The sequence below is a fragment of the Pipistrellus kuhlii genome, unplaced genomic scaffold (assembly GCF_014108245.1).
Source record: "Pipistrellus kuhlii isolate mPipKuh1 unplaced genomic scaffold, mPipKuh1.p scaffold_m20_p_30, whole genome shotgun sequence".
Lineage (NCBI taxonomy): Eukaryota > Metazoa > Chordata > Mammalia > Chiroptera > Vespertilionidae > Pipistrellus > Pipistrellus kuhlii.
The window spans coordinates 2,655,926-2,666,933 of record NW_023425530.1 but is presented as its reverse complement, the minus strand read 5'-3'; the positions used below and the strand labels follow the sequence as shown (position 1 = coordinate 2,666,933).

Sequence of the window (11,008 nt, the reverse complement as noted above, 5' to 3'; positions counted from 1 at the left end):
ACCCAAAACCTGGAGCTGGGGACACATAACTGGCCAAAGGTGGAGGCCAGTGTTCAGCCTGTGTGGACAGTGTTGGTGGGCAGCCCTGAGCAGCAGCTACCTCATGTCCCCGTTCACTTCAAAATATTTCTGGAGGATCATTATGGGGAACATGCTAGAGGGACCAGGAGTGAGGAGAGGGGTTGGGAGGTGGTCACAGGGCAACTAAGACCTAGACTTGGTTTTCTCAGGGAGGCCTAGTTGGTCCCAAAGCCAAACGTGTGAACAACTGTGTGATAGGAAGCTGAACCAAGAACGCAGAGCAAGAAGAATGGTTTGGCTAATTGGAAATTCCATGTGTAATTAGGCCATGGCCTTGAACCAGCCGTTCTCAGTGGGGGTGATCCTGCCCCCCAGGGGACACTGTTGGGTGATATATGAAGACTTTTGTTGCTATGACTGAGGGAGAGAAGGTGCTCTTGGCATCGAGTAGTTGGGGGCCAGGGATGCTGCTCCTCATACTAGTGCCCAGGATAGCCCCACAAAGATTGATCTGGCCCCGAAGTCTGTATTGTCCATGCTGAGAAATGCTGGTTTAGAACCAGGCTTCTCAAACTTTTCTGTGATTCAGGTCTCCTGAGAATTGTGTTAAATCAGGTTAGAATGTATGAACAGTCCCAGAAAAAGCAGAGCCTCTCAGCCACGGCTGACTTTGCCCCCAGGGATATCGGGTGATGTCTCAAGACATCTGTGCTTGTCACAGCTGGGTGGCGGGCATCCTGGCATCAAGTGGTAGAGACCAGGGATGCTGCTCAGCTCCCCAAAGTGCCCAGGATGGCCCTACAACTGAGAATGACCCCGCCCAATGTCCATAGTGCTGAGGTCAGGAAACCTGCACTGGGCAGTGAGGTAATTTGAGGGAGGGCTTCTACTCATGCTCACTGCCATGTTTTGGTCCACTTTGAAACCATTGGTGGTTTTTCCTGTTCCCTCCCCCTCCCCACCATATCAACTGAGCAGCCCTTCTAAGCTGTAACAAGCAGGTAGACTTCGAGGGACAGAGTGCTCCCCAGCCTGGCGTTGGCCCTGCTCCATCAGGTCACATCAGTTCCATCCTAGCAGGTACCATTATGGCTGTGATACTGGGAGGGACACCTGTCCAGCCTTTAGTGGTCCTCCATGCCAGAATGACTGCCACCCACCTTGTCTCTCCAGCTCTGGACCACACTGGCCTCAATTCTGCAAAGACTTTGACTTGCAGATAGAAGCAGCACTGTGCAGTGGCCCACTCTCGGGTCCCGCAGGCCTCAGTCAGAAACCAGGTTTGTATAGCTCATTCAATGAGTCCTGCCAGTCCATTCAGAGCTCCAGTGACATATGGAGCTCTTCAAGCAAAACACCAAGCTCCTGTTATTGTTTTGAGTTCTCTTTGCCAGAGGGTTGAGGAGCAGTTTATCTGGGAAGGAAACGGGGCTCTGCCTAGTACAGACAGCAGGAAACTCGGGGGTCTTTACAAGCTTGTGCCTCCTGTTAAAGGATAAGTCCTGGTGCAAATCCAGCTCTGCCTCTTCATGCTGTATATAAGGCCTTTGGCTCATTGCCAGACCTCTCTGAGCCTCAGTCTGTTTGTTGTTTCTAAAATGAGGGTGATAATGGAATAGCTTCCTCCGTACTAAGCAGGAACACATTTGTAATGCACTTAACCCAGAGTCTGGCACACAAACAATGCTGAGGTGATTGCTGCCACCACTGTCACTGTGATTGTCCTTGCGGTCTTTGGCCCTTCCTTTTTACTTGGTTGAACAGATTACATAGGGTTAGAGGTGCAGATTATCCACCCACAGTCCAAACCCACATAAAACTGACTTCACTGAAACTTAACTACTAATATCCTCCTATGGACTATGAGCTCTGACCAATAACATAAACCATGGAGTAACACATATTTCCCAAGCCAGCGATTTTAACCTTTTTATTTCATAGTACACATAAACTAATTACTAAAATTCTGTGGCACACCAAAAATATATATATTTTTGCTGAACTAAAAATAGTTATAAGTTTTGACAAAAACAAAATAGATATAACCCTGGCCGGCATGCTCAGTGATTAGAGCACTAGCCTGCATACAGAGGGTCTCATTCATTTCCCTGTCAAGGGCACATACCTGGGTTGCAGGATGATCCCTGCCCTGGTCCAGGTGTGTGCAGGAGGCAATCAACTAATGTGTGTCTCTCACATCAATGTTTTTTTCTCCTCTCTCGCGCTCGTGCGCTCGCGCACTCGCTCGCTCTCTCTCTCTCTCTCTCTCTCTCTCTCTCTCTCTCTCTCTCTCCTTTCCTTCCTCCTTCCCCCTACCTTTTTCAAACTTAAAAAAAAACATTAATAGGAAAAATATATTGCTTACTCCTTGGGTGAAACATTTTTTAAAGGTATAATTTTTATTCACTCATACCAGACAGCTATTACTGTGATGGCTGTTGTCATTTATTTTATTTGACAATCTAAGGAAAAAGAGGTCAGTGTCCTGATAATAAAGTGAGCTAGAGAAAATAAAAATGTTATTAAGAAAATCATACAGCCCAGCCAGTGTAACTCAATGGTTGAGCATCCATCTATGAATCAGGAGGTCACAGTTTGAGTCCTAGTCAGGGCACATGCCCAATGTGGGGCATGCAGAAGGCAGCCAATCAATGATTCTCTCTCATCATTGATGTTTCCATCTCTCTCTTCCTCTTCCTTCTTCTCTGAAATTAATAATGAAAAAATTTTAAAAGAAAACCCATACAGGTCATCTGACAAGACAAGTTCAAATTGTCACAAACCTCCAAAAAAATTTCCCAATGTATTTATTGGAAAAATAAATTCACATATGAGAAGATCCACACAGTTCAAACCATGTTGTTCAGGGGTCAACTATATTTATTTATGGCTGGGATTCAGACTTGAGGTGGCAGATCCACACTAATTACTGGACTAAAAATAGGTATAAGTTTTGACAAAAAACAAAATAGATATAACCCTGGCCAGCATGCTCAGTGGTTAGAGCACTAGCCTGCACACAGAGCGTCTCATACCTGGATTGCAGGATGATCCCTGCCCTGGCTTAATTACACATGGAATTATATCATTCCACTTCATCCTCCCCACCCATTTTGCAGATGAAGAAACTGAGGCCACAGCAAATGACGGAGCTGAGATTTGAAGTTGGTTGAGTCCAAAGTCCATGCTGCCCTCATCCCCTCCCAGCTGGACACTCACCTCAGCATGTGTTCAGAAGTTGAGTTTTTTATTTAGGCTATTAAGTCTCTTTCCTAATGGAACTAAGATCCAGGGGCAGGTTGGGAAGAGAAACAGGTGCTTCTTTTGAAGCACTCCACAGAGAAGGGCTCTCAGGCTGGCTGGACATTGGCAGTCTTTGGGTCAGAAGGTCTGGCTCACCCAGAGTAAATGTGTCCTGTGATGTGATGAGCACGCCTGAATCATCTAGCACATGGAACTCAACCTCCCCAAGAGCTAAAGACCCTTTACCTGAGAATGTCTCGTACCCCATCTTGGTAGTAGTTCTTGATTTGGAATATGCATCCACTTTGGAGGCAGATCCAGACTTCCAGGTGTGCAATGAGGAGGTAGGGACTGTACTAGTTCCCTGAGGGGTAGTACCCGACAGAGACAGCAGGTCAGGGTCACCAGATAGATGTGGCCTCAAGGCCGAAGGAGACACTCAGTGACTTACAGCACAGTGGCTGAGTAAATGCAGAAGTGGCACGTTTAGGGGAAATAAGTTCCCTTTTGGATTTGTTGTGGCACCTTAGGGACTCCCAGGTCTGGAAGGCAACTGGAAATAGAACCTGGAGTTGGGCAAATGGGTGGTGTTAAAAGTTGTGGTGATGGAGTTGGGGGAGGGGAGGACCTTGTGGGGCAAAGAAGGGTCAGGGCAGTGGGCTGAGAAAGGACCCTCAGAGAAAAGAAGAGACCAAAAAGAAGAGCACAGAACCCAAAGAGCAATACCAAACATTACAGAGAGGTCAAGTTCAGATGAATCTGGAAACTGGCCACTAAGACCTTGGTTGGGGAGAACTGTGGAGCTGTTGTGAGAACACAGATGGAAGAACATGAGAGGAGGCAAAGATGCCAAACAACACAGACTCCCCAGACCTAAGCCATCAAAGGAACTGGGATCATGGTGGCGATAGACATGACTCTAAGATGGCATGATGGGACGTGCTGTGAGCTACAAGATTGGGACCTGAGCAGAGGGCAGAGGGCAGCCTGGTCAGCAGGTCCTCTGAGGAGACCGAGGCTCTGGGACACATGCTCACACCTGGATAAGAGATTTGGAGAGAACCAGAGAGTAATAGGCTCTGCCAGTCTGTCCTGTAATAGGCACTCCTCTCTGCTGTTGCAGCAGGAAAACCACCATGGGCAGTGAATGATGGAAGGAAGAGAGGAGTAGAAATGTTGGGGTTAGGATCTGGGTCAGTGGAGGGACCTGGGCTGAGAGGAAGGGGAAAAGGGTACGTGGTATTGTGTAGTGGGGTGTAGGCTGAGAGGTAAGGGAGGACAGGCTGTGTCAGAAAGTGGGTGATAGGGGCTTATAATTTGAGGAAGTTATCTGTGGAGCAAAACCTGTACACTGAGATTTTTCTCCCATAGGCACATGTGCAAATGTGTAAACATAGATGTGTCACCCTTTTTACGGTAAGAATCATTGATTTTTTTTTTTCCTATTGGGACTAGTCAACATTCAATTTAATAGAAAAATGTCCATAGTAAGAACATGGTAACAGGTTGTCTAAGTGGTTTGGGCCATTTTTCTTGCATTAGCCTGTGCTGTACGTGTGTGTACATGCACTTGTGTTTTGTGTATATGTTTGTAATATATGTAAGGTTTCTATATGTGTTTATGTGTACATATGGGTGTATTGATGTATATGTATTGTGTTCACACATATGTTTGTGTGTGAGCACATTTGTGTGTGCATCCATGATCATGTGTGTATGTGTGTTTGTGGGTATATGTGTGAGTGTACAACACTTTCCTTGCCCACTTTCTCAGCAGAAAGCAGCTGACAGTTGGTCTCCCGCACAGCACCCAATTCTTTGATGTGACGAACTTTGGGGCACCTGCCCTCAACCTGGGAAGAACTTTCATTCCTGGACACCAAGTCTTGTGGTGGTCAAGTTTTTACTAATTAGAGCTGGTATCAGAAGAATACCTAAAACATTTGCTGGGTGAAAATGTCAGTGAAAGTTTTTAAGTATTTTATTTTATTTTATTTTAAATCTTTATTGTTCAGATTATTACAGTTGTTCTTCTCCAACCCCCTCCCCATAACTCCCCTCCACCCGGTTCCATCCCACCTCATGCTCTTACCCCCCCCACACACACACACACTGTCCTCATCCATAGATGTATGATTTTTGTCCAGTCTTTTCCCACACCCCTATCTCCCCAAGGATTGTCAGTCCACTCCCTTTCTATGCCCCTGATTCTATTATATTCACCAGATTATTCTGTTCACCAGATTTTTTATTCACTTGATATTTAGATTCACTTGTTGATAGATATGTATTTGTTGTTTATAATTTTTATCTTTACTTTTTTATTCTTCTTCCTCTTCTTAAAGAATACCTTTTAGCATTTCATATAATACTGGCTTGGCAGTGATGAATTCCTTTAGTTTTTTTCTTATCTGTGAAACTCTTTATCTGACCTTCAATTCTGAATGACAACTTTGCTGGGTAGAGTAATCTTGGTTGTAGGCTCTTGCTATTCATCACTTTTAATATTTCTTGCCATTCCCTTCTGGCCTGCATCGTTTCTGTTGAGAAATCAGCTGACAATCCTGTGGGTATTTCCTTGTAGGTAACTGTTTTACTCTTACTGCTTTTAATATTCTCTCTTTGTCTTTTGCTCTTGGCATTTTAATTATGATATGTCTTGGTGTGGTTCTCTTTGGATTCCTTTTGTTTGGGGTTCTCTGTGCTTCCTGAACTTATAAGTCTATTTCTTTCACCAGATGGGGGAAGTTTTCTGTCATTATTTCTTCAAATAGGTTTTCAGTATCTTGTTCTCTTCTTCTGGCACCCCCATAATTCGGATGTTGGTACACTTGAAGTTGTCCCAGAGGCTCCTTATACTATCTTCATATTTTTAGATTCTTTTTTCTTTTTGCTTTTTCAGTTGGGTGTTTTTTGTTTCTTCATATTTCAAATCTTTGACTTGATTCTTGCAATCCTCTAGTCTGCTGTTGGATCTCTGTATATTATTCTTTATTTCAGTCAGTGTATGCTTAATTTCTAGTTGGTCCTTTTTCATATCCTCGAGGGTCTCACTAAATTTACTGCAGTTTCTAGAAAAACCTTATAACCGTGGTTTTGAACTCTATATCCAGTAGTTTGCTTTCTTCCATTTCTTTCATTTGTGACCTGTTTCTTTGTCTCTGCATTTTGGCTGCTTCCCTGAGTTGATAGAATGGCTTTGTGTACTAGATGTCCTACAGGGCCCAGTGGCTCAGCCTCCCCAGTTACCTGAGGTGGACACGCTTGGTGCACCCCTTTGTGGGCTGTGTGCACAGTCTTGTTGTAGTTAAGCCTTGGTTGTTGTTGGTATCACTGGGAGGAATTGACCTGCAGGCCAATTGGCTGTGAGAATCAGCTGTGTCTATAATGGGAGAACTTCTGTGCTGGAGACACCCTTATGGGGCAAGACTTGCTTCAGTGTGGCTTTGGTGCTCATTGGGTCTGCCCCTTGAGTGTGTCCCTTATGGATATGAGGAGTTACAATCTGGATGGTTCTTCTCTGACCCCTGGGTACACTGACTCTTGGATCTCCAAGGAGGTGCAAATTTAGCCTCTGCCTGAGACCACCCAGCAGCAGTTACAGAGAGATCTGCAGATTCCTCTTCTTTGTTTGGGTTTTGGAGGTGCCCAGATGAGGCCCAGCTGTAAAGCAATGCAGTTTACTGTGGGGCCTTGGGTCTTCTTTTGGATGTTCTGGGTCTCTCTGACTCAGCTGCAGTTTGATAGGTAAGTCTAGATTTGAAAGGACCAGACCATTTACCGTATTTTCTGGTGTATAAGACCACCGGGTGTATAAGATGACCCCCCTAATTTTATAGTTAAAACATAGGTTTAGGCCTATATTCGCTGTATAAGACTACCCCTCACTTCCGAGACAACACCAGTTCTTTTTTTTAATAGACCGCCTCTCTGACTCTGGCCAATCTGAGCAGGCTTTTTACTAGAACACAGTGTCACCGGAAAATACGGTATATGCAAAAGCTTCTGCACACAGCTTGGATGGGGCGGAGTCTCAGGGTGAAGCAAACAGCAGTGGCTTCCTGTCAGCCCTTCCCTAAGAGGCCCCCAGGTATCAGTGTCCGTGTAATCGCTGCAAGCACCTCTGAGAAAAAGCCGCCCTTGAGTTCCTCTTGATGCCAGACAGTCCATTTCCTCCTCGTATAAGTCTCGGTACCCAGAGTCTCACCGGAACTGGAATTCAGAGCAGTCAGAAACTTGTGTCTCCCTCTGGCTTGAAAAAGCCAGCCGCGTACTCATTGCCAGCCTTCTCTGCATGCGCCTCTGTACATCTGCCTTCTACATCCTTTAAATCTCATTGTGCTTTTCTCTTTTCTTCTAATTGTAGAATTTCCACTCAGCTAGCCTTCCTGTGGTTCTAGATGATGTTCATTTTGTCTTTTAGTTGTAGTTTTGAAGTTGTTGTGCGAGGCAGCAAGTTCAGGTGTTTACCTATGCCACCATCTTGGTTTCTCCCTCCAGTGAAGGTTTTTTAATTCCCATTTTCCCCTGTATACATAGCATTGTCACTTGCAACTAAAATCAGATCCCATCTAAAATGAGGTAACCAGACCTGAGCTTGGGGACAGCTTACATTAGTAGTTGAATGTGCTTTAAAAGGGAAGTAAGAGAGTGCTCCCATTAGGATAAGAGGAAAGGCAACTGTCCCATGTGATCGAGGATGACAGCCTGTGACTTCAGGAGCTGACAGGGGCCTGGCTGCCTCCTGCCCCAAGCCCAGTTTCCAGAGCTCGGGCCTGATCCCCTGCTGGAAAAAGAGGGAAAGTTTGCCTGCTGAGAAGAAAACAGGAACAGATGCCCAGTTCTTACCAAAAGAAAAAGGAATTTGAACTCTGAAGATACTTTATTCCAGAGAAACTCAGGGCCAGCTCTGATCCCTCCAAGTTCACTGCAACAAAAAAAAGTTAACACTTGCCAGAGGAAAATGACAGGATGCCCCAAAAGTTTAAGCAAAGAAGGACTAATGGATTGCCCTTGCTGGGAGTTGGAATTTGATTCTCTTGGAAATGGGGGGAGCCTTTGAAGGGTCCCTTGTTGTTCCTCCTCTAATTGCACACTCTTTGTCTGACAGATTGTAACAATTTCATGTCCAGGTCACTGTTAGTGCCCTCTTTGTTATTCTTAACCTGTCAACAAGTTCATCTCAAGTGCCATTTATCCAGCTCATTTCTCAGATGCCGAGTGTTTGTTTAAACATCGCATGTTCATTCGGGGCAGTCCTGCCCCCCAGGCAACATTGGCAGTGTCTGAAGACTCAGGGTGGGCAGGGGTGATCGTAGAGGTCAGAGATGCCTCTCAGCACCCCACAGTGCCCAGGACACAGACTGTCTACCTGAGACGGCTGCTCTAGTGTTTGCGGGGGGTGTTGGGAGTGATCCAAGTGCGAGAAAGGACATGGTTTCTACCATCATGGTTTGTGAAAGCATCCACTTTTTGGCAAGGAGAGATAGAAACTTAGTTCCTCAAATGTGGGAGTCTCTTCTTGGTGTCTAGAGCTGAGCAGGGCTACAGTGAGGACTTCCTGCAATCGGGGACAGTTAAGACAGAATCTAAACCACTCACTACTTGCTCCTTAGACCCAGACTCCAATTGAAGGGGGGTGACCTGATTTTTTCTGGTCACTGTAAAAACACTGGGAATATCAGTCCAGTGTCACAGGACCCGGGTTTGAAAGAACTCTTGAGAATGTTCTGGACTTGTTGCTTCTTGGTCATAAGAAATTAATTGCCTTTTGGGGTGGAAATGAACCCTGGTGCCATCCATATGCCACCAAAAAACAGGAGAGCAGAATCTGAAGAGACCTGTCTCTCTCCAAAGTAAGAGTAAAAGGCTGTGTAGCTCTCCAGAGTGGAAGTTAGCCAATCAGAAGGAAGGGAACCAAAAAACTCTTGTGTGCTCTTCTCTAATTACTCAAAGATGACCAATGTTTTCTAAATATCTGTCAGGCAGGTGGTCCCTCCTCTTGGCGTATAAAGGAACGAATGAAAGGACTTTGCTTCAGGTCCTGGTGAGTCAGTGTCAGGCCAGGAGCGGGCGCAGAGATTGCCCTCAGCATTTCCTGCATTTCCTTTCCTGTCATTACTGGTTACTAGGTAACCAGAGTATTTTCCTATAAACAGAAGTCTCTTTCCTTTGTGCCCAGGCAGATTCATTCATGGAGGCCGCAACCCAGGGCTGCTGTCCATGGGTCTGCGTGCCCCCTCACATACCTCAGCACATGTCCTCACTGGTGGGTGTTGTTGGCAGCATCTCTGAAAGGTCAGATGTGCCTTCTAAACGCTGTGCCTGCCCAGGAGAGGAAGCTACAGCAATGAGGCTGTGCTTTCCCACTATTTCTCAGTCTACTCTTATCTTGGACCAGATGACAAATGAAAAGTGCTCGGCTTATACCAGTAAACAACACACCAGGTGTGTTTCTGAGCAACTATGAGCTTTGGGCTTACCTGGCTAGTCTGGGTCGTGTTTGAGGTCCCTCTCTGTTGTATTGGTTCACCTAAGGCCTCTGTCTACCCAAGCTAGATGGGGCCACAGATGAAGGGAATCAGAGAAAGATGCTTGGGTCCTTGCCTTGGGAAGAACAGGAGAGAGGATAAATGAATGTAACAGAGACAGACTGAATGGCTCCCAGTTCCTATTGGAAGTTCAAGTTCACAACAGAAGCACAGACATGCACTCATACCTATGAGACTGTTTTAGGGTGACCTTGATCACCAAGGACCCTGACCCTGCCAAGCAGGAACAGGTATTCTCAAACTTCATATTGAATGTGGCCAATTGATGCCCTTGTCACCTCCCTGCTGCTACATGTTTTTCCAGGTGGAGTCACTCCAGCCTCACACCTTCTGGAAGGACCGCTGGAACTACTGCTCTTCAAGGGCTGCTAGCATGGCATGTCTCTCTCTATCTCTCTCTCTGTCTCTCTCTCTCATTTTAGCAGTTTAACAACACCTAAATTGGCTTTCTTTTTATTTATTCTTCTTGGGGTTCACTGAGCCTCTTGTACTTGTAAGTTGATGCCTTTCACCAAATTTAAGTGACGTTTAGTCACTCTTCAAATATATCTCTTCTCTCTCTCATTCTTTTTTTTTTCTGGCACTCCAATTACATGTACATTAGACTTCTTATTTCTCTTCATTTTTTACCCCTTAGTTCTTTTGATTGGGCAAATTCTTTTTTATTTTTAATGTATTTTATTAATATTTTACAGAGAGGAAGAGAGAGGGATAGAGAGTTAGAAATATCGATAAGAGAGAATCATCGATCAGCTGCCTCCTGCACCCCCCCCACTGGGGATGTGCCCGCAACCAAGGTACATGCCCTTGACCGGATTCGAACCTGGGACCTTTCAGTCCCCAGGCGATGCTCTATCCACTGAGCCAAACCGGTTTCGGCTGATTGGGTAAATTCTATTGATCTATCTTTAAGTTCACTGACTTTCCTTCTGCCATCTCTGATAATCAGCTATTAAACACATCCAGAGAAATTTCCATTTCAGTGAAATTTCTTTTCAGCTCCAGAATTCCTTTTTTTGTTTTGTTTTGTTTTGTTTTGTTTCGTTTTGTTAGTCCTCAACAGAGAATATTTTACCATTGATTTTTTAGAGAGAGTGGAAGGGAGAAGAGAGATAGAGAAAAACATCAATGTGAGAGAGACATTGATTGGTTGCCTTCTGCACATGCCCCAACCAGAGCTGGGGATCGATCCT

The 11,008-nt window shown here is 45.2% G+C and overlaps 1 protein-coding gene across 13 annotated transcripts in view; it reads left to right on the top strand.

Moving 5' to 3' along the window:
* Positions 1–11,008, top strand: part of RFX2 (regulatory factor X2) — a 91,914-nt gene that overhangs the window by 32,676 nt on the left and 48,230 nt on the right. The window lies entirely within an intron of this gene.